The sequence below is a fragment of the Centruroides sculpturatus genome, unplaced genomic scaffold (assembly GCF_000671375.1).
Source record: "Centruroides sculpturatus isolate CEXI.00-Female unplaced genomic scaffold, Cexi_2.0 scaffold1218, whole genome shotgun sequence".
NCBI classification, from domain to species: Eukaryota; Metazoa; Arthropoda; class Arachnida; order Scorpiones; family Buthidae; genus Centruroides; species Centruroides sculpturatus.
This window is the reverse complement of record NW_019385458.1, coordinates 168631-193713: the sequence shown is the minus strand read 5'-3', so window position 1 is coordinate 193713 and position 25083 is coordinate 168631. Positions and strand designations below refer to the sequence as shown.

The 25083-nt window shown below is 43.4% G+C and overlaps 1 long non-coding RNA gene across 1 annotated transcript; it reads right to left on the bottom strand.

The window, feature by feature from the left end:
- Positions 1-2651: 2651 nt before the first annotated feature.
- Positions 2652-24682, bottom strand: LOC111639198. Its single transcript, XR_002759026.1, has 3 exons — positions 18045-24682; positions 10873-13195; positions 2652-2725 (listed from the first exon to the last, which is right to left on the bottom strand). It is a non-coding gene; the product is annotated as an uncharacterized LOC111639198 (long non-coding RNA).
- Positions 24683-25083: the final 401 nt, after the last annotated feature.

Here is a 25083-nt window from a genome sequence, read left to right as displayed (position 1 = left end):
ACACTGGGAGAAGGACTCATGCGTACATCCCAACGATCGCCCGTCGTAAAAAAGCCAGCCACTACATCCCGAACGCACAAACGACCCAGGTCCTCACGGGCCATGGTAATTTCGCAGCTTATCTCTTCCGATTCGGAAAAACTGATACCAACACTTGTGAATGCAACAATGCCAGTGAAGGGACAGTAGAGCACTTTCTCTATGACTGCGCAAAGCACAAAAAGAAAAGACTGCCTTTCATAGGTAAATGTCTTGCAGAAGGTCAGAACTGGCCTCCAAAAACAGCCGAAGTTTTCAGCAACAACAAACATTGGAGAGGACTCTCGGACTACATCCACAGTACAGCAACCCTCAACGCCAGTAATCCCGGCAACAGCAACGCAACCTAGCCATCAAAGAATCATCGCTGGACCTCCCTGTATGGACTAATGACCGTCACCTCCATCCCAATTGTATTGTCATTGGGTGTCAATACAGGCACTACTGTAAATTACTGTATTCACTGTATCATCCTAATGTAACCCACCAATCATTAATAATATCTCAACATGTAAATACGCGTTTTATTTTGTTCCTTTTAATGTTTATATCCCTGATGTATTATGTTTTTTTCCTAATTAATAAATGCGATGCAAGACCTCATGGTACCCCATGCCTTCCCTTCACACTTTCCTATCTCCCTTTATCTCTTCCCTCTTCCTACATCTCTAACTTTACTCCTTCCTTCAATTCAAAAGCGCAAAGTCTGTAGCTTGATTACAGACAGCTCTCTTACAATTTTTAATCTGATGTCTGATGTCCATCTCTGGACGATACCTGCAAATGGAAAGGCGTCTATCAACAGGTGGTCCCTCATCTGACAGAAAAACACCCAAAAATAAAACATTTAAAACACGACGCTGTTAAGATGGCCCTCATAGGATTGGAAGAAACCCAACCTCTTACTTGGGTGGCCCGCCTTCATTGTTTTTAACGAGATTTTCTGATTCAAATTCTTAAAACAGAAAAAGTAGACGAAAAATCCCCCCTCTATATTATAATTCGAAATGTAGGAAGTCGCCGGGAATCAGGACAATTTAAAGGAAAAATCGAAGTCCGAAGGCGAGGAAAACTTATGTTATGGGAATCTATAAACCGAAGTATAACCGGAGACCTGAAGTTTTTAATCCGAATGAGAGCCTGTATGACACTGAGCATACAAATGTTAGAGCGAATGCTCGAGGACAAAGTTCTGACCGTCATCGTGACGATCTTGCCCTCGTGCACTCGATAAACAGTAGAGACGTCTGAACCAGACACAGAAGGGAGAACACAGATCGAAGAAGAAAAAGAGGAGAACCCACTTGCGGAAATTTCTCAGTAAACCTAAAAGGCAGTGCGAGACAAGAACTGTATCTTTTTGAAAAAAAAATAAATAAAACACAAATGTTTTAAGGAACTAGGACGCACTGCTAGACACTAAACCTGTTTCCTTTTGTGTTGACAGACAAGGCCATGGCAGAGTCGTCGGGATGGTGGGACTCTGAGGAAACAGATTTTGACCGCGTTCGCTCTCTCTTCCAATGGTCAGGGGAGGAAAGGAGAATGGTAAGTCCTATACCTGTTCCACACGCCATTCAGCGAATTTTAAATTCCCCTGACGCAAAGTATCCAGAACTGCTCATCCTGCCCCAGGAAATGGACGTTCCACCAGACCTGCAGCGAGAGGTCGACGAAGCTGTGACCTTCGCAGCTGAGAGGGCTCAGGGCCTCCAGGAAACGACACACTCATCTCTATGCAGACTAAATATTAGGGATTGCGAAGGATCTAGATCTTCGAGTTCGATAACCCGTAGAGCTTTTTCACCTCAAGTCCAACGAGAAAGGGGGCGAGGTCGAGAATTATGGGAAAGGTCACAAAGGATTTTGCAGGAGCAGGAACAACGGTATCGAGCGGCGGGAAGAGCGAGAAGCTGACACCCGCCACGCCATTAGACAAAACAAGGAACCCATTAGTCAGAAGGACACTCCGAGAAAAAAAATTTTTTTGAGAAAAATGTGTCAAACTTGAAAAAAAAATATATTATAGCCTATATGTTTTATACCTTAAATTCAAATTTGTAATCCATTTTTCATTTTATTTTATATCTTATGTTATATCTGCTATTAAACCTTTTTTACTTATACAAATTTGTTTTATTTGACAACTAATTCGTATACTTAATCGACGCGAAAAAAAGCTTAGGAAACGTATGAAAAACGCGTGCGAATAAACAATATTTTCGAACGGTCATTAAAATTTAATTGTAGCAACAAAAAAAAGTAAACAATTGAAGTTTTCTTCGATCAAATGATCTGTTGAAAAAGAAAACATTTCGATGTAACGCGAGATCAAGCACACACGAAAGAATAACAAAACTGTAGACCATTGTTGATATTATGTCACTTCTGTAAAGACAGAAGCATGGACTGAAAGCTTCCAGATCTGACAGGTAAAATGTCGTTAACCTTGGAGCCACATTTTAAAATGGCGGGGAGCCCTGTGAGGCTCCAAAAATGAGTTGAAATTAAACATTTATTATTAGAAATTTATTAAAACGAAACTAAAAAAATCGTCTATTGTTAAAAACCGATCAAAGATCGAAATTATTATGTTAGTCATATGAAACCACGAGAGAAAAAAAAACTTTATTGATGTAAACAGAATGTAATAATTTTAAATGATTAATAATTGTAAACGAACGACCTCCAGTAGAGATGGACCTTTGAAAAGTCGCTCATATGCACATAATTAAAACATAGAAATTTTGAAAAGAGGAAAGATTAATGACGAAAAAAGGACATCGCATCGTGTCGTTAAATATCAAAAACGTCACAGACTAGACAACAATGGTGGAAAATATGAGCACAAGTTTCAAAGTTTCATCAGCATTTTGCATCCAGAGTTACAATGGTGTCAGGTAAATTTTTCAAGGCGGATCTTTCTGGTGACTCGAAAAGGAATCGTTTTTCGCTTAGAGACAGACGAAGGAAGCCAATCAGAAAACAAAACCAAGAGCAAAGATTGATATATCCTTGATCTTGAAGGACAAAAGGAGACACTCGGCAAGACTGCACTCGACACAACACTCGGCAAGTCAAGACAAAAGTGTGTGAAAATCGGAAGTGCTGTGTCAAATAAAAACTGGAGATGAATCTTTTTCGTCTGGGTGCCGATACCAAAATCCTGCTGTCGCCGACCAACGGAGTCTCACTAACCCGAAAACATCACTGCCTCGAGGCCGCCTAAGCAATAAACTACTACAGGAGCATCGATGCTATCGACATCCAAACAGCCGATTGTATCTGGACAATATTTGTTCCTTAGTGTGAGTTTAATTTTATGTTTAAAATAAACAGGTTTTTGTGAGATTCTTGTCCTCTGTGTCTCCTCCGCCACACCCACACGCGTACGACCCTAGATCATTCTGACACGGGATTAACGATTCCCCCCAGGATGTCGGCAAACTTACATCGGCTCTCGACATAAATATTGCACAACTTTCGAGGCAATTAGAGACATTAGGGAAAAGATTAGATCAACAGCCTGCGCCAAAGCAAACAAACGGCTTCTGACGAGAAAAAAGCTCGTGAACAAATCGAACTAAAGAAGCTGAAAGGGCGAACAATGGTATGCGAAACCCACGTTATGCCCCGAGCCTGAAGCGTCGTCCACCCAACAATTTTCCTAGCGATCACTGCCGCCTTCCTGCAATGACAACTCCGCGCGCAATACCCCTTTTATATTTAATATACGGAACATGGCTCAATTTCCCCATGGAGAGCAAACGGAGATCGATACTTACAAACTTTTTCGCCGAATTTGAATCCATTAGAGTACGCTCCATTACCCTCCAAATGGTATGGAAGAAATGTCCCTCCACCATATCAGGAAAGGTGGGGAGCAAAGCGCGACGCTCCCGAATAGGTAGTCCCCATACGAAACGTGCCAACCCCTTTCAAACCAATCAATTAAAACAGATACCCTTTTATCAGGCACGATTCAGGCAATTCGAACCTGAAAGTTGCGGGAGTTTTGCGCCCTTTCCATTTTATCCACCGCGTTATAGTCAAGGGATTACAGGACGTGGCTTCGATGCTGAACGAACGCCACCCCTTCTGGATTTTCAGCATTACCTGCTCCTAAATGTAACTCGTCAGGAAATAAACAACCGCAAGAATCAGATAGAGTCACATCGGTACAATTTCGAGAACGAAGTCGCGATGTAGAACGACCACCAGAAGGCTCAGTTCAATCCCATTAGCGGGAATAAACGAATCGAAAGGTAGAAATTTGCCTCCCTGTGCGATGATTTGCGAAAAATCGAGGATAGAGAGGTATGGTTGACAATAGACACGGGCGCAGCGATTACCCTAATATCTCGAACACTTTTCCCCAACATAGAACAATTACCGCGAGCCGAAACGAAAACGGTAGAATTAGTTAGTGTTACCGGTCACGTTATACAGACAATCGGAAAGTTTAGATTAAAATTTAGTATCGGAGGATTAGTCTTTTATCATGATTGTTATTTGGTAAGGCCCAAAATCACCGAGCCAGACGAGGAAATTTTTGGTAGAGACATCATTGAATTGTACGACGTATCGATTTCCACTAGAAACGCAACACTTAGTTTTCCCTCGGGCGATATTGTATTTTTTTGGGTTTAGCCGAGATAAGAGAAACAGACAAACATCGTAGTACAAAGGAATCTATCGAAAACAGTCTGAAGCAAATTGATACAAAAAGAGACGATTTAAATATAACTTTAACTAACGAAGACAAGAATAAAACTAGAAAAAACGGGGAAACGAAAAAGAAAAACAAACGCGCTGGAAATAATAAGCGAAAAATAAAAGGAGAGAAGGAAAACAAACAACCTTTAATAGCTTAGTGCAGGGAGAGAACGACTCTCCTAAGGAAGTGACGTTAGCTGACGATTACGTCATTCCCCCGCGGTCAGAGGTCATAGTGGAGGGGAAAGTCCACTCTCTGGTGACTAATAAAGTGGGAGTCGTTGAACCGACACCTCCCGATAGCAAGGGAGTGAATACGCCTTGTTCATGGCAGATGAACCGACTGTTAATAAATTATGTAAGAGAAACGTTACCGTGTATCCAAAGCCATTATTTCGTCGCATCGACAAGGAAGGGACTTGGATATATTCCACCCCGTCACCTTTAAATTTAGTTATGGAATGTAACCAAATGAGTAGCTCAATGCAACCACAAGTTAAAATGATCAAATTAAACAATACAGGAATTTTTTAAAATTACCTATGACTTGTGTTGGCCACGTACCCGGCATACGTCTTATGTCTCACTTTCAAGCACAGATCACATTGAAGATTGCCCTTCGAAACCATTACGTAATACCAGCGATAACGGATGTTAACAATTTTACAGAAATTAAGATCCTACAAGAATACATCCAGAAAAACGTTACCTCAAGCGTTCTACACTCTAATGAACGCGATTGGACTCTGGAATTTTCTGGTCGAATGCTTCGAGATATAAGTCAAAAGATAAGATAAATGAAGATCGATACCACGTTTTCAAAACCATCAAATGTATGGACTTATCCATTCTCCACATGGAGTTTGACATTCATAATCCCTATTGTTGTCATCGTAGTTGCTCTCGTGATTGGAGCTGTTTTAAACGATCAAGCTGTCGAAAAGAACGAAAACCAGCGATCACATATCTCCTTCCCTGTCAGGAAAAACGAGCGGAGTCTGCTTCAAGGGAAATGATCGAATTGGCGCCAGTAGCCGTGGAGACGAGTCCACCTTCAAGGACTTTAGAGGTGTTAGAAGTCAATCAACAAATGCTGATGAGACCCAATCGGAAAGAGTCCGTCACACTTCCCGCTGGAGTCGAAACTATTCCTACTCAAATGAGACGTTTATAAAATCGCGAAGAAGCATCTGTATCTCCTTAGCGATAATCTCGTGTACAGTTTCACCAGAGAAAAGACTAAGACTCAACTATCTTTCTTTTCCTTTATTTAGAATGAACCATGGAAAGACAGACAGCAACGACGTTCTCGGAGACAAACAACAACAGACCGGGAGCCTCTCAACGTTTCCTTTCGGACCCCGCACTGGTCGTCCTGTTCGAGTGTCCAGTGTGTTATGAATACATGTCGCCCCAATGTTCCAGTGTCAGGCAGGCCATATGATTTACTCTCGATGCAAGACCGGTATAAACTTTCTAGTCGCGCTGGATTATTAGTTAGGCAGTGAGTGGATGTGCTCCGTTTTTGGATCGCCGCATCGGTGTTACTTTTGATCAATTAGTGGATTAACTTATATCGCCGGATTCGTCTCTTCACGAGCTGTCGAACGACTTCGGATTTTTCCGGATCGGACCAACGGTTCAGTAGTTAGGACCCCCGGAATTTTTGTGTTTTCCGTCCGCCATTTCCGGGCGAATTCCGCCGGTAAGAGGTAGTGTAATAAACCATTTTTCTCGGCTTTTTACGGGCTTTCCAACGCCGTCATTGGTTTTTCGCTCCGACGTTTTGTTCACGCTCTACAACGACCGAAAGTAGTCACGGTTCGAGCCGTCGTGCGGGCTTCTCGGGCCACCGTTCTCTTTCTTATTCGGGCAGTTCCTTTATCTATGTATTAACTACCTGTGTACTAAATTTCATGTGTCCATGTATATTAGTCTTAAAATAACGAGCGATCTTAAATCTGTACCAGACAAAGGAGTCAATGGTCGTTGACCTCTGCACGTGGCCGGGTCAAGTACCCTAACCGACCCTAATTCAGTGGGTGTTCGTCTCGTTTTTCGGGTCTCGCTGGTCACATCGTCCTAGGTTACCCGAGTTTGTATATTGTCGGGCTGTTTTTGTATTTTTTCCGTGTCTTCACGACGAATCTTTGATGATGGATCGCCCAGAGATGGATTTCTTAGAGACAATCACCCAGGGACTCGATATAATTATGCAAGCTTTACCGGCGAACTACCATGGCTCGGTATCAGTGAGCAATAGGAAAGCCATCAGGCGAGCAGCGTTCGATATGCACGCTGCCGCTAATAGTATCTACGGTATTGTGCTAGACCTAAGGACCAAAAAAGGTGCAGGAGAGGGTAACAGCAGCTACGCGGAAGTGGCAAAAAGGGGGTCCACCTCTCATAGAGGAAGCCGTACCACAAATATAATAACTGACACTACTGCTACATCCCAGTAAAAGGAGAAGACACAAGACTTAATGATAGTGTCAACAGTGACAAAAGAAGGGAAAGATCTATGTCTAGAGGAGATGATGAATGTTATAAGTGAAACGATAGACCCAGCAAGTCTAGGCATAAGCATGAGGCAAGTATCGGCTGTTCCTGGCAAGGGAATTAAGTTCCGGGTTAAAACGGAAAGGGATGCAAAAAACCTGCAAGAGGCAATTGAGAAATTACCAGAGCTGAACGAGAGGGTAAGGATGACTAGGCTCGAACGAAGAAGACCTAGAGTGATTTTCTTAAACGTACCGGCTGTGAAGGGAAAAGAGGCGCTAATTAAAAAACTATACGAACAGAACGAGGAAATACGGAACAAATATTCTGAAGAGGCTTTTGAGCAAGAAATAAAAATTACGCATGGGATAAACTCCAAGACAAAACCAGGATACAGACACGTGATGATGTCAGTGCACCCAGCACTGCGTAATATACTAATTAATATGAGACGGGTAAGCTATGAATGGGGCACTCTGGTGGTCGACGACTATATCCCCATAGTCAGGTTCTACCGATGTACTGGATTCAGGCATATGGCGGCATCCTGCGACCACAGAGAGCGCTGTAGTCATTGCACCAAGCGCCATAAGTTTAAGGACTGTGGAAACCAACAAGATACACCTACATGTATCAATTGTGTGAAAGCAAATAAAGGGCAACAAAACGATCACATATACGATACAAACCATAATGCCTTCTCGCCGTTCTGTCCAGTCTTAAAATCTTACAAGAAATTACTGGTGAAACAAACCAATTATGAATAAAACAAATACTATTCCCTCTACAACTAGACAAAGTCACAACATCATGGATAACGGTAACTTTAAAATCTTACAAATAAACACTCAAAAGAGCCAGGCAGCCTCTTCACTTGTTATAAAATCGGCAAACGACTTGAACGCGGACATTGTCCTCATCCAAGAACCTTACACCATAAAGGATCAAATTGTAAGGTTCGGTACTTGGCAAGTTTTGTACAAAAATACTGATGGTGAAAGGCCGAAACGTGGAATAATTGTCAGGAACAACCAAGTCAGCATTGCATTAATACCCGAGCTCAGCTCCAACCGGATTACCACAGCGGCACTCCACCAAGGACCCGTGGACTACATATTAAGCATATATTTCTCACCCTTCGACAGTGACGAAGATTGTGTTGAGGAGCTAGCCTCGGTTTTGAGGAAACTAGAAAAGAATACGTATATTATGCAATGCAAAATTTCTCATATAGTATCATGAGATAAAAGATAACAGAGGAGGCTGTTGCAAGACCTGTTAAATGAAATAGATGATATCTCCCTCAACACTTCTGATATCCCCACCTTTCAGACTGCAAGGGCAAAGGGCTGGACGGACGTCTGTCTGGCGCCCACTGGGGTGGGAAGTAATATCATAAGTTGCAATACCCTCCTCAAAGACTCCGCAAGTGACTACTGATATATTCTGACAACAATTAAAAATGACTACCAGCAAGGGGCTCAGACAAATAAATACTATAGCAAAATTACCAACAGAAATCTATTTCAAGAAATCTTCGCTAGACAGTGGAGGGAATATCGATTTACAGAAAACAGAAACCAAGAAGACATCGATCACTATGTTAACCACATCACTTACTCAATCACCTATGCCCACAGTCAATCATCGAAGCTGAAAAGTAGAGTCCCGCACTCATTGGTGGGATGAGAACTTTGAAAACGATAAAAAGAGAGTGAGGAAACTCAGGAAGAAGTTGCTTAGGGAAAGCAATGGTGCACGAAAGGAACAAAGAGGAAAAGAATACACGGAGGCCTTAAAAGCATATAAAAATAACATAAATAAAACCAGGTCAAATGGCTGGCGCAAGTTCTGTAAAGACCCAACTAACGACCTATGGGGTGAACCATATAGGATTACATTTAAGAAAAAGAAAGGGGCAGCAATTTCGAATATCTTCACATCCCCTGGTAACACAAACAGTAGTAATTATCACATAAGTAGGAACATAACAAAACTCCTTGACTTCCATTTTCTGGCCGACGACCCGATAAAGGATAAACGCAGCCACAGGCGTATTTGCTCTGAATTATTAGAGGAGGCAGATGGGGAAGATGACAGATGGTTTACTTTCGGGGAGGTCCGCCAAGCTATCAATACTCTGGCAAATAAAAAGGCGCCGGGGCATGACAAGATAACAGCAGAGATGGTTAAGAAGGTCTTCGAGGCGATCCCCATTGCCTTCGTTGTCCTCTACAACGATTGCCTCCATCAAGGCTGCTTACCGGATACCTGGAAGTTAGCATGCATTAAATTCATTCCTAAGACAGTCAATCCTACAGCGGAAAAAAAATACAGACCAATAAGCCTTCTTCAGGTTTTGGTTAAGGTGCTGGATGGCCTCATCGTAGGAAGGATTAACTGGCACCTAATAAGCAAGGGTCATATGAATGATGGGCAGTATGGATTCAGGCCGGAAAAATCCACAATCGATGCAATTGTGAGGGTCGTAAAAGCGCGTAGAAATTTCGACTAATTACAAACTTTAACGTCAGAAAGTTTCAAAGACAGAATCGGGTCAAGGGAATGTGTTAGTGACAAAGCCCAGATGAGACGAAAACTTTCTCGAATTGTAAAACAAACGCGACGCGACGATAAATAACAGGGGGGAATGTCGACAGAGAAAGGGAGAGCTTTGTCGAGATGCGCGCGAACAAATAGCTGGTTGAAGCAAGCGGGAGAAAGGGGGTCTAAGAACAAAAGGAATATCTGTTAAGTGAGAACGCGGTAGGGGATAAAATGGTCACAAGAACATCTGGTGGACCGTTTGGGTTCAAAGATGACAGAGAAAAGGGACATAACGGAGTAAAATACGAGTGCGAACGTTAAACGACCGTCATCACCTCTCCGACCTTTTCCCGACCCGAATCGGTCTCGGGTTTCGCCTAGAAACAAAGGAATGACCAATCGGGGTAAGGGAGAGGGTGAAAGAGACCAATCAAAAGGGTGAGATTCAAGGAAAATCTTATAAAAACCCCGAATCTCAAGGACAGGGCGGCGATTCTCCCCAAAGACGAGTGCCAAGAAGACGCCAGGTCATCCGTACACGACCGTCCAAGCTTCTCCGCACACTCAGAGGAAGGAAGAGTATATCCGAACACCGGACATCGCCCGTTCTCTGTCGGACTCTTCTTCAAGGAAGCCCCGGGGCACTCAACAGCATCTGCCGGCCAACAGTCCCAATTTTTGTTATTCATAATATGTAAGTTAACTTCATGTCAAAATAAACGGTTTTGTGTAAGACACTTGTCATCTCTGTCTCCTACCGCCACCACCCACATACGGTTTGACCCTAGGTTTTCCTGACGCGCAATTAACGTATTGCCCCCAAAATCGGCGAACTTACAGTAGTGTCAGAAGTGGGATTTTAAGCCCAATTTATACCAGTTCTGACCTTACAGTTGTGTCAGAAGCTCGGGATTTAATAGTCCCAACCAAAAATTTGAGTAAGTTACGCCGACAAAGAGTTTTTCTAAAAAGTGGGTCGAGCAATGGAGGCAGATGCAAGTGTCCCGACGCGACCTCGTGACGGTGGCAGTAGCGGCTCTCTTCCCTCCTTTTCNATTGTAAACGAACGACCTCCAGTAGAGATGGACCTTTGAAAAGTCGCTCATATGCACATAATTAAAACATAGAAATTTTGAAAAGAGGAAAGATTAATGACGAAAAAAGGACATCGCATCGTGTCGTTAAATATCAAAAACGTCACAGACTAGACAACAATGGTGGAAAATATGAGCACAAGTTTCAAAGTTTCATCAGCATTTTGCATCCAGAGTTACAATGGTGTCAGGTAAATTTTTCAAGGCGGATCTTTCTGGTGACTCGAAAAGGAATCGTTTTTCGCTTAGAGACAGACGAAGGAAGCCAATCAGAAAACAAAACCAAGAGCAAAGATTGATATATCCTTGATCTTGAAGGACAAAAGGAGACACTCGGCAAGACTGCACTCGACACAACACTCGGCAAGTCAAGACAAAAGTGTGTGAAAATCGGAAGTGCTGTGTCAAATAAAAACTGGAGATGAATCTTTTTCGTCTGGGTGCCGATACCAAAATCCTGCTGTCGCCGACCAACGGAGTCTCACTAACCCGAAAACATCACTGCCTCGAGGCCGCCTAAGCAATAAACTACTACAGGAGCATCGATGCTATCGACATCCAAACAGCCGATTGTATCTGGACAATATTTGTTCCTTAGTGTGAGTTTAATTTTATGTTTAAAATAAACAGGTTTTTGTGAGATTCTTGTCCTCTGTGTCTCCTCCGCCACACCCACACGCGTACGACCCTAGATCATTCTGACACGGGATTAACGATTCCCCCCAGGATGTCGGCAAACTTACATCGGCTCTCGACATAAATATTGCACAACTTTCGAGGCAATTAGAGACATTAGGGAAAAGATTAGATCAACAGCCTGCGCCAAAGCAAACAAACGGCTTCTGACGAGAAAAAAGCTCGTGAACAAATCGAACTAAAGAAGCTGAAAGGGCGAACAATGGTATGCGAAACCCACGTTATGCCCCGAGCCTGAAGCGTCGTCCACCCAACAATTTTCCTAGCGATCACTGCCGCCTTCCTGCAATGACAACTCCGCGCGCAATACCCCTTTTATATTTAATATACGGAACATGGCTCAATTTCCCCATGGAGAGCAAACGGAGATCGATACTTACAAACTTTTTCGCCGAATTTGAATCCATTAGAGTACGCTCCATTACCCTCCAAATGGTATGGAAGAAATGTCCCTCCACCATATCAGGAAAGGTGGGGAGCAAAGCGCGACGCTCCCGAATAGGTAGTCCCCATACGAAACGTGCCAACCCCTTTCAAACCAATCAATTAAAACAGATACCCTTTTATCAGGCACGATTCAGGCAATTCGAACCTGAAAGTTGCGGGAGTTTTGCGCCCTTTCCATTTTATCCACCGCGTTATAGTCAAGGGATTACAGGACGTGGCTTCGATGCTGAACGAACGCCACCCCTTCTGGATTTTCAGCATTACCTGCTCCTAAATGTAACTCGTCAGGAAATAAACAACCGCAAGAATCAGATAGAGTCACATCGGTACAATTTCGAGAACGAAGTCGCGATGTAGAACGACCACCAGAAGGCTCAGTTCAATCCCATTAGCGGGAATAAACGAATCGAAAGGTAGAAATTTGCCTCCCTGTGCGATGATTTGCGAAAAATCGAGGATAGAGAGGTATGGTTGACAATAGACACGGGCGCAGCGATTACCCTAATATCTCGAACACTTTTCCCCAACATAGAACAATTACCGCGAGCCGAAACGAAAACGGTAGAATTAGTTAGTGTTACCGGTCACGTTATACAGACAATCGGAAAGTTTAGATTAAAATTTAGTATCGGAGGATTAGTCTTTTATCATGATTGTTATTTGGTAAGGCCCAAAATCACCGAGCCAGACGAGGAAATTTTTGGTAGAGACATCATTGAATTGTACGACGTATCGATTTCCACTAGAAACGCAACACTTAGTTTTCCCTCGGGCGATATTGTATTTTTTTGGGTTTAGCCGAGATAAGAGAAACAGACAAACATCGTAGTACAAAGGAATCTATCGAAAACAGTCTGAAGCAAATTGATACAAAAAGAGACGATTTAAATATAACTTTAACTAACGAAGACAAGAATAAAACTAGAAAAAACGGGGAAACGAAAAAGAAAAACAAACGCGCTGGAAATAATAAGCGAAAAATAAAAGGAGAGAAGGAAAACAAACAACCTTTAATAGCTTAGTGCAGGGAGAGAACGACTCTCCTAAGGAAGTGACGTTAGCTGACGATTACGTCATTCCCCCGCGGTCAGAGGTCATAGTGGAGGGGAAAGTCCACTCTCTGGTGACTAATAAAGTGGGAGTCGTTGAACCGACACCTCCCGATAGCAAGGGAGTGAATACNGTTCAGCTGACGATAGACACAGGCGCAGCTGTTACTTTAATTTCTAGAGAGTTATTTCCCGATACATCGCGATTGCCGCGAGCTGAAACTAAAATAGTAGAATTAATAAGTGTTACCAGACACGTTATCAAGACATTCGGAAAGTTTAAATTGAAATTCCAAATCGGACGTTTGACCTTTTTCCATGATTGTTATTTAGTGCACCCCGAGATCACTACGCCTAACGATGGAATCTTAGGTAGGGATATTATTCAGAAATACGACGTTACAATCTCGGTTAAGAACGCGACCCTTAGTTTCCCCTCAGGAGACACAGTGACCTTTTGGGGACTAGCCGAAATAAAAGAAAACGGAGATAGTTCAGAATTAAATGAAAACGTTGAGAATAATCGCGAGAAAACTAGCGAAAAGAAACGCGTACCGTCGAAAGATAATTTGAATTTAACCTTAATTAGCGATAATAAAAACAAAAATATAGAAAACGCGGAAATGAAAAAGAAAAATAAACGCGCGCGAAATAAAAAGCAAAAAACAAAACGAGAGAAGTCAAAACAAACAACTATTAATAGCCTATAGCAGGGAGGGAACGACTCTCCTAAGGAGGTGACGTTAGCCAACGATTACGTCATCCCTCCACGGTCAGAGGTCATTGTAGAAGGGAAAGTTTATTCCCAGTTAACAGGTCAATTAGGAGTTGTTGAACCGACACCTCCCAAGCGAGAGGGATGTTTATTGCCTGTATGTTAGTCAAAACACAAAGGCATGGTCAAGTACCTATTAGAATAATGAATGTAAAAACACAACCAGTTAAATTGGTCAGAGGAAGTAAGTTAAGAACTTTTCTCTTAGCGGAAAAAGAAACAAAAGAAAGCGCGGAACAAAATAAAATGACGCGATTAAACGAAAACGATTTAACTAGAGAGCAATTTGCGAATTTGTTTAATTTTAGCGAAGTAGAAAAGGATAAGCTGACCCCTTTATTAGATTTATTATATGAATATAAGCATGTATTCGCGAAAAAAGACGATTTTGATTTAGGTTATTGTGACTTAGTAGAGCATAAGATAGATACCGGGAATAATCCCCCGATATGTCGTGCCCCATATCGAATTCCATATGCCCAGAGAAAAATAATGGATGAGTTAGTGGTTAAATGATTAAAAGTGGGGTAGTAGAACCTTCTAGCTCCCCATGGGCATTTCCAGCATTAATGGTCCGTAAATCTGATTCGTCGTATAGAATGGTGGTGGATTATCATCAATTAAATAAAATTACCCAATTAGACCCTTATCCGTTGCCCCATGAAAAAGATGCGAAAGAAATTACAGACACAGTTTTTTTGGCCGGAAATGAATAAAAACATAGCCTATTATTGCGATAGCTATCAACAATGTGCAATGAGGAAAAGGCCCCAACACAGACATCAAGCTCCACTGCAGACGTTCCCGCGAGTGTCAAGACTCTTCGAGCGCACTGCACTGGATATCCAGGGCCCCCTTCCTATCACTAGTAACGGCAACAAATATCTATTAGTCTTTATCAATCATTTTTCTAGATGGGCCGAGGCAATCCCATTACCCGATATTACGGGTAACGGGAAAAGCGTTTGTCATGCAAATTATTCTCAGACATTCGGTCCCGAAGCAGTTGTTAACAGATAGAAGATCCAATTTTGTTTCCAAAGTCATGAAAAAGGTATGCGAGTTATTAAAAGTAGAGAGACTTCTTACTACAGCATATCACCCCCAGTGTAACGGAATGGTAGAACGCCTTAATAAGACCCTAATAGATATTTTGACTCATTATGTTGACGCGGATCAGCGCAATTGGGATGAAATGATCCTTTATGCTCTTTTCGCGTACAATACTACTGTGCATTCGAGCACGAATGAAACGCCCTTTTTCCTTTTGTATAAACGCGATCCAACTTACCCCTTTGACATCGTTATTGAACCTAATCGACCTCGATATGATCTAAGTGAAAATTACGCGAGCGAATTGAGAGCGAGGATGGCCTCAGCTCACAAATTAGCCCAGAAACACGCAGAAAAGGCTGCGTACGATAGGAATACATATCACCAACGTAAGCATAAGCCATATAAATTCTCAATCAGAAACAGAGTTTTCGTTAATGAGGAAGCTATACCCGCGGGAGTAAAGTGAAAATTAGCCCCGCGATGGCACGGTCCCTATAGAATAATCACGGAAACGAGTCCTGTAGATTTTATAGTCCAACACATCCAATCCAAAAAGAAATTGCGTACACATGCTAATAGGATAAAAACTGCAATCGCTAGGTTGGAATTCGTACCACCAGATGCAGGAGAAAAAAACCTAGATGCGAGAAACGCCGATCCTTCACCCCTAACAGAGGAACAACCTCAGACAGAACAGGTTGACCCCTGGGATGAAATTGTTTTAGAGTCACTGCAACAAAGTCAGTTAGATACCACAAACACTGCCGGAGACACAAAAGTTAAACCACCCGTGACTTCGTCGCAACCTACACACAACTATGCTTTCCGAAGTCAAGGACCAGTAAGCGAGTATCCCTGGGTCTTTCCTAAATCTTCGGGAATTGTACCACCACAGGTGGGAGTGTTAAGAGACGCAGAGGTCAGCGAAATCACTCAGCAGAGTGAAGACCTCCCGCGGCTGCCACACCCTACTCCAACTGGATTGTTCGCTGATTGTAAATGGTAGCTTCTCTTTCTTATGAGAGAGAGAGGGTATCATCTTCCAAATGGAGCGAGGTCTATTGTAAATACGCGTGCTCATCTAAATCAATTGTCGCGAAATCAATCTAATAATAATGTAAACTCCCTTTTTGGTACATAACGATGGGAAAATTTATAGTAATCTATTTGTTCATATTGCTGAGTCGCACTGTAAGCGACGTATCGACGATTNTGCTGTGTCAAATAAAAACTGGAGATGAATCTTTTTCGTCTGGGTGCCGATACCAAAATCCTGCTGTCGCCGACCAACGGAGTCTCACTAACCCGAAAACATCACTGCCTCGAGGCCGCCTAAGCAATAAACTACTACAGGAGCATCGATGCTATCGACATCCAAACAGCCGATTGTATCTGGACAATATTTGTTCCTTAGTGTGAGTTTAATTTTATGTTTAAAATAAACAGGTTTTTGTGAGATTCTTGTCCTCTGTGTCTCCTCCGCCACACCCACACGCGTACGACCCTAGATCATTCTGACACGGGATTAACGATTCCCCCCAGGATGTCGGCAAACTTACATCGGCTCTCGACATAAATATTGCACAACTTTCGAGGCAATTAGAGACATTAGGGAAAAGATTAGATCAACAGCCTGCGCCAAAGCAAACAAACGGCTTCTGACGAGAAAAAAGCTCGTGAACAAATCGAACTAAAGAAGCTGAAAGGGCGAACAATGGTATGCGAAACCCACGTTATGCCCCGAGCCTGAAGCGTCGTCCACCCAACAATTTTCCTAGCGATCACTGCCGCCTTCCTGCAATGACAACTCCGCGCGCAATACCCCTTTTATATTTAATATACGGAACATGGCTCAATTTCCCCATGGAGAGCAAACGGAGATCGATACTTACAAACTTTTTCGCCGAATTTGAATCCATTAGAGTACGCTCCATTACCCTCCAAATGGTATGGAAGAAATGTCCCTCCACCATATCAGGAAAGGTGGGGAGCAAAGCGCGACGCTCCCGAATAGGTAGTCCCCATACGAAACGTGCCAACCCCTTTCAAACCAATCAATTAAAACAGATACCCTTTTATCAGGCACGATTCAGGCAATTCGAACCTGAAAGTTGCGGGAGTTTTGCGCCCTTTCCATTTTATCCACCGCGTTATAGTCAAGGGATTACAGGACGTGGCTTCGATGCTGAACGAACGCCACCCCTCGCGACCTTTTCTAAATTTTTAGCATTACCTGCCCCTGAATGTAGCTCGTCAGGAAATAAACAATCGCGAGAATCAGATAGAGTCACATCGGTACAATTTCGAGAACGAAGTCGCGATGTAGAACGACCACCAGAAGGCTCAGTTCAATCCCATTAGCGGGAATAAACGAATCGAAAGGTAGAAATTTGCCTCCCTGTGCGATGATTTGCGAAAAATCGAGGATAGAGAGGTATGGTTGACAATAGACACGGGCGCAGCGATTACCCTAATATCTCGAACACTTTTCCCCAACATAGAACAATTACCGCGAGCCGAAACGAAAACGGTAGAATTAGTTAGTGTTACCGGTCACGTTATACAGACAATCGGAAAGTTTAGATTAAAATTTAGTATCGGAGGATTAGTCTTTTATCATGATTGTTATTTGGTAAGGCCCAAAATCACCGAGCCAGACGAGGAAATTTTTGGTAGAGACATCATTGAATTGTACGACGTCACGATTTCTGTTAGAAACGCAACACTTAGTTTTCCCTCGGGCGATATTGTATTTTTTTGGGTTTAGCCGAGATAAGAGAAACAGACAAACATCGTAGTACAAAGGAATCTATCGAAAACAGTCTGAAGCAAATTGATACAAAAAGAGACGATTTAAATATAACTTTAACTAACGAAGACAAGAATAAAACTAGAAAAAACGGGGAAACGAAAAAGAAAAACAAACGCGCTGGAAATAATAAGCGAAAAATAAAAGGAGAGAAGGAAAACAAACAACCTTTAATAGCTTAGTGCAGGGAGAGAACGACTCTCCTAAGGAAGTGACGTTAGCTGACGATTACGTCATTCCCCCGCGGTCAGAGGTCATAGTGGAGGGGAAAGTCCACTCTCTGGTGACTAATAAAGTGGGAGTCGTTGAACCGACACCTCCCGATAGCAAGGGAGTGAATACGCCTTGTTCATGGCAGATGAACCGACTGTTAATAAATTATGTAAGAGAAACGTTACCGTGTATCCAAAGCCATTATTTCGTCGCATCGACAAGGAAGGGACTTGGATATATTCCACCCCGTCACCTTTAAATTTAGTTATGGAATGTAACCAAATGAGTAGCTCAATGCAACCACAAGTTAAAATGATCAAATTAAACAATACAGGAATTTTTTAAAATTACCTATGACTTGTGTTGGCCACGTACCCGGCATACGTCTTATGTCTCACTTTCAAGCACAGATCACATTGAAGATTGCCCTTCGAAACCATTACGTAATACCAGCGATAACGGATGTTAACAATTTTACAGAAATTAAGATCCTACAAGAATACATCCAGAAAAACGTTACCTCAAGCGTTCTACACTCTAATGAACGCGATTGGACTCTGGAATTTTCTGGTCGAATGCTTCGAGATATAAGTCAAAAGATAAGATAAATGAAGATCGATACCACGTTTTCAAAACCATCAAATGTATGGACTTATCCATTCTCCACATGGAGTTTGACATTCATAATCCCTATTGTTGTCATCGTAGTTGCTCTCGTGATTGGAGCTGTTTTAAACGATCAAGCTGTCGAAAAGAACGAAAACCAGCGATCACATATCTCCTTCCCTGTCAGGAAAAACGAGCGGAGTCTGCTTCAAGGGAAATGATCGAATTGGCGCCAGTAGCCGTGGAGACGAGTCCACCTTCAAGGACTTTAGAGGTGTTAGAAGTCAATCAACAAATGCTGATGAGACCCAATCGGAAAGAGTCCGTCACACTTCCCGCTGGAGTCGAAACTATTCCTACTCAAATGAGACGTTTATAAAATCGCGAAGAAGCATCTGTATCTCCTTAGCGATAATCTCGTGTACAGTTTCACCAGAGAAAAGACTAAGACTCAACTATCTTTCTTTTCCTTTATTTAGAATGAACCATGGAAAGACAGACAGCAACGACGTTCTCGGAGACAAACAACAACAGACCGGGAGCCTCTCAACGTTTCCTTTCGGACCCCGCACTGGTCGTCCTGTTCGAGTGTCCAGTGTGTTATGAATACATGTCGCCCCAATGTTCCAGTGTCAGGCAGGCCATATGATTTACTCTCGATGCAAGACCGGTATAAACTTTCTAGTCGCGCTGGATTATTAGTTAGGCAGTGAGTGGATGTGCTCCGTTTTTGGATCGCCGCATCGGTGTTACTTTTGATCAATTAGTGGATTAACTTATATCGCCGGATTCGTCTCTTCACGAGCTGTCGAACGACTTCGGATTTTTCCGGATCGGACCAACGGTTCAGTAGTTAGGACCCCCGGAATTTTTGTGTTTTCCGTCCGCCATTTCCGGGCGAATTCCGCCGGTAAGAGGTAGTGTAATAAACCATTTTTCTCGGCTTTTTACGGGCTTTCCAACGCCGTCATTGGTTTTTCGCTCCGACGTTTTGTTCACGCTCTACAACGACCGAAAGTAGTCACGGTTCGAGCCGTCGTGCGGGCTTCTCGGGCCACCGTTCTCTTTCTTATTCGGGCAGTTCCTTTATCTATGTATTAACTACCTGTGTACTAAATTTCATGTGTCCATGTATATTAGTCTTAAAATAACGAGCGATCTTAAATCTGTACCAGACAAAGGAGTCAATGGTCGTTGACCTCTGCACGTGGCCGGGTCAAGTACCCTAACCGACCCTAATTCAGTGGGTGTTCGTCTCGTTTTTCGGGTCTCGCTGGTCACATCGTCCTAGGTTACCCGAGTTTGTATATTGTCGGGCTGTTTTTGTATTTTTTCCGTGTCTTCACGACGAATCTTTGATGATGGATCGCCCAGAGATGGATTTCTTAGAGACAATCACCCAGGGACTCGATATAATTATGCAAGCTTTACCGGCGAACTACCATGGCTCGGTATCAGTGAGCAATAGGAAAGCCATCAGGCGAGCAGCGTTCGATATGCACGCTGCCGCTAATAGTATCTACGGTATTGTGCTAGACCTAAGGACCAAAAAAGGTGCAGGAGAGGGTAACAGCAGCTACGCGGAAGTGGCAAAAAGGGGGTCCACCTCTCATAGAGGAAGCCGTACCACAAATATAATAACTGACACTACTGCTACATCCCAGTAAAAGGAGAAGACACAAGACTTAATGATAGTGTCAACAGTGACAAAAGAAGGGAAAGATCTATGTCTAGAGGAGATGATGAATGTTATAAGTGAAACGATAGACCCAGCAAGTCTAGGCATAAGCATGAGGCAAGTATCGGCTGTTCCTGGCAAGGGAATTAAGTTCCGGGTTAAAACGGAAAGGGATGCAAAAAACCTGCAAGAGGCAATTGAGAAATTACCAGAGCTGAACGAGAGGGTAAGGATGACTAGGCTCGAACGAAGAAGACCTAGAGTGATTTTCTTAAACGTACCGGCTGTGAAGGGAAAAGAGGCGCTAATTAAAAAACTATACGAACAGAACGAGGAAATACGGAACAAATATTCTGAAGAGGCTTTTGAGCAAGAAATAAAAATTACGCATGGGATAAACTCCAAGACAAAACCAGGATACAGACACGTGATGATGTCAGTGCACCCAGCACTGCGTAATATACTAATTAATATGAGACGGGTAAGCTATGAATGGGGCACTCTGGTGGTCGACGACTATATCCCCATAGTCAGGTTCTACCGATGTACTGGATTCAGGCATATGGCGGCATCCTGCGACCACAGAGAGCGCTGTAGTCATTGCACCAAGCGCCATAAGTTTAAGGACTGTGGAAACCAACAAGATACACCTACATGTATCAATTGTGTGAAAGCAAATAAAGGGCAACAAAACGATCACATATACGATACAAACCATAATGCCTTCTCGCCGTTCTGTCCAGTCTTAAAATCTTACAAGAAATTACTGGTGAAACAAACCAATTATGAATAAAACAAATACTATTCCCTCTACAACTAGACAAAGTCACAACATCATGGATAACGGTAACTTTAAAATCTTACAAATAAACACTCAAAAGAGCCAGGCAGCCTCTTCACTTGTTATAAAATCGGCAAACGACTTGAACGCGGACATTGTCCTCATCCAAGAACCTTACACCATAAAGGATCAAATTGTAAGGTTCGGTACTTGGCAAGTTTTGTACAAAAATACTGATGGTGAAAGGCCGAAACGTGGAATAATTGTCAGGAACAACCAAGTCAGCATTGCATTAATACCCGAGCTCAGCTCCAACCGGATTACCACAGCGGCACTCCACCAAGGACCCGTGGACTACATATTAAGCATATATTTCTCACCCTTCGACAGTGACGAAGATTGTGTTGAGGAGCTAGCCTCGGTTTTGAGGAAACTAGAAAAGAATACGTATATTATGCAATGCAAAATTTCTCATATAGTATCATGAGATAAAAGATAACAGAGGAGGCTGTTGCAAGACCTGTTAAATGAAATAGATGATATCTCCCTCAACACTTCTGATATCCCCACCTTTCAGACTGCAAGGGCAAAGGGCTGGACGGACGTCTGTCTGGCGCCCACTGGGGTGGGAAGTAATATCATAAGTTGCAATACCCTCCTCAAAGACTCCGCAAGTGACTACTGATATATTCTGACAACAATTAAAAATGACTACCAGCAAGGGGCTCAGACAAATAAATACTATAGCAAAATTACCAACAGAAATCTATTTCAAGAAATCTTCGCTAGACAGTGGAGGGAATATCGATTTACAGAAAACAGAAACCAAGAAGACATCGATCACTATGTTAACCACATCACTTACTCAATCACCTATGCCCACAGTCAATCATCGAAGCTGAAAAGTAGAGTCCCGCACTCATTGGTGGGATGAGAACTTTGAAAACGATAAAAAGAGAGTGAGGAAACTCAGGAAGAAGTTGCTTAGGGAAAGCAATGGTGCACGAAAGGAACAAAGAGGAAAAGAATACACGGAGGCCTTAAAAGCATATAAAAATAACATAAATAAAACCAGGTCAAATGGCTGGCGCAAGTTCTGTAAAGACCCAACTAACGACCTATGGGGTGAACCATATAGGATTACATTTAAGAAAAAGAAAGGGGCAGCAATTTCGAATATCTTCACATCCCCTGGTAACACAAACAGTAGTAATTATCACATAAGTAGGAACATAACAAAACTCCTTGACTTCCATTTTCTGGCCGACGACCCGATAAAGGATAAACGCAGCCACAGGCGTATTTGCTCTGAATTATTAGAGGAGGCAGATGGGGAAGATGACAGATGGTTTACTTTCGGGGAGGTCCGCCAAGCTATCAATACTCTGGCAAATAAAAAGGCGCCGGGGCATGACAAGATAACAGCAGAGATGGTTAAGAAGGTCTTCGAGGCGATCCCCATTGCCTTCGTTGTCCTCTACAACGATTGCCTCCATCAAGGCTGCTTACCGGATACCTGGAAGTTAGCATGCATTAAATTCATTCCTAAGACAGTCAATCCTACAGCGGAAAAAAAATACAGACCAATAAGCCTTCTTCAGGTTTTGGTTAAGGTGCTGGATGGCCTCATCGTAGGAAGGATTAACTGGCACCTAATAAGCAAGGGTCATATGAATGATGGGCAGTATGGATTCAGGCCGGAAAAATCCACAATCGATGCAATTGTGAGGGTCGTAAAAGCGCGTAGAAATTTCGACTAATTACAAACTTTAACGTCAGAAAGTTTCAAAGACAGAATCGGGTCAAGGGAATGTGTTAGTGACAAAGCCCAGATGAGACGAAAACTTTCTCGAATTGTAAAACAAACGCGACGCGACGATAAATAACAGGGGGGAATGTCGACAGAGAAAGGGAGAGCTTTGTCGAGATGCGCGCGAACAAATAGCTGGTTGAAGCAAGCGGGAGAAAGGGGGTCTAAGAACAAAAGGAATATCTGTTAAGTGAGAACGCGGTAGGGGATAAAATGGTCACAAGAACATCTGGTGGACCGTTTGGGTTCAAAGATGACAGAGAAAAGGGACATAACGGAGTAAAATACGAGCGCGAACGTTAAAGGACCGTCATCACCTCTCCGACCTTTTCCCGACCCGAATCGGTCTCGGGTTTCGCCTAGAAACAAAGGAATGACCAATCGGAGTAAGGGAGAGGGTGAAAGGGACCAATCAAAAGGGTGAGATTCGGGGAAAATCTTATAAAACCCCCGAATCTCAAGGACACGGGGCAGATTCTCTCCAAGACGCCAGGCCCGCAGCACACGGACACATACTCAAGAGGTCAGGATAGCCGAGTCTCAGCCGTGCACTGGACCCCCCAGCATCCAGAACGCCATAACCGCCGAGCACCGCCGCATCATCGGACACCTGAACTCGCATCAAGGACGCAAGATCGTCAGTAGCTACCTCATTGAGCCCCGGGGCACAGAAGAAGCGAAACCTCAGCCGGCCAACGAACTTATTTTGTTATTCCTGTTGTGTAAGTTAACTTCATGTCAAAATAAACGGTTTTCGTGTAAGACACTTGTCATCTTTGTCTCCTACCGCCACCACCCACATACGGTTTGACCCTAGGTTTTCCTGACGCGCAATTAACGTATTGCCCCCAAAATCGGCGAACTTACAGTGGTGTCAGAAGTGGGATTTTATGCCCAATTTATACCAGTTCTGACCTTACAGTTGTGTCAGAAGCTCGGGATTTAATAGTCCCACACAAAAATTTTTGTAAGTTACGCCGACAAAGAGTTTTTCTAAAAAGTGGGTCGAGCGATGGAGGCAGATGCAAGTGTCCCGACGCGACCTCGTGACGGTGGCAGTAGCGGCTCTCTTCCCTCCTTTTCCGCGTTTGGAGGATTGATCCCAACGTTTTCGGGTGAAACAGGGCGTGTCACCGATTTCTTTGACACGTTGGGAGAGATCGCTAGTCTGGCGGGATGGACCCCTCGGCAGTGCCTGAGCATAGCCAAGTGCAAGCTCACAGGTGTAGCCCGAGATTTTGCATGGCGCGACCTCAGCATGAAGAGTGTAACGGAGTTCGAAACTTTTCGGAAGCTGATGATTCAGCGTTTCGACCAAGAACCATACTCCTTACGTGTCCAGAAGTTCCATACATGTACTCAAAAACGAGATGAGATGGTTCAGGAATTCGCGGTCCGCTTGCAATCCCTCGCTAGCGCGACAAGCATAGAACAGACAGGCGCGAACGAAGAGGAGAACGCAATTATCAAACGCTGTCAACAGCGAGAACTAGACGAAAAATTACGCGTCCAATTTCTGCATGGTCTAACGGACAGGCTAAAAAGACGGGTTATGACGCATGACCCCGCGACTTTTGCCGAAGCACTTAAGATAGCTATCCGTGAAGAAACGATAGATCAATTGGCGGGAAAAACGCGAAATTTAGTTGCCGGCATCAATGATGCAGTAGAGGATCGCGACACACTGGCGGAAGAATCCAATTCGCGGAGAGAATCGGCCCTCGACGCAAAAATCGCGCAAATTTCGAAACAATTAGCGACATTAGGAAAAAGACTAGATCAACCGCCCGCGCCTAAGCCAATAAACAATTTCCAAAGGGGAGAACCCTCGCGAACAAATCGGATACAAGAAACTGATAGAGCGAATGACCGAATGCGAAACCCGCAGCATCCCCCGAGCCCGCAGCGACGCCCACCGCAACAATTTTCCCCGCGATCTCAGCCCGCTAATCCGCAAGGACAACCCCGCGCGCGATATCCTTACTACGGTCCCTTTTCGAAACAAGGTCCGATACCCCCTTGGAGAAAGAATGGAGATAGATCGCCTAGATTTCACGCTACGAATCCTAATTATTCAGAATACGGAGATTATATGCCGACGCCTCTCGATTGGTACGGAGGAAACGCTTTTTCTCAGTATCCCGGAAGGTGGGGAGTGAATCAAGAAGCTCCCCAATGGCAGATCCCCGTTAGAAAGTTGCCGAACCCCTTTAGAGTTAGTCAGTCAGAACAGATACCCTTTTCCCCTGCGCGATTTAGACAATTTGA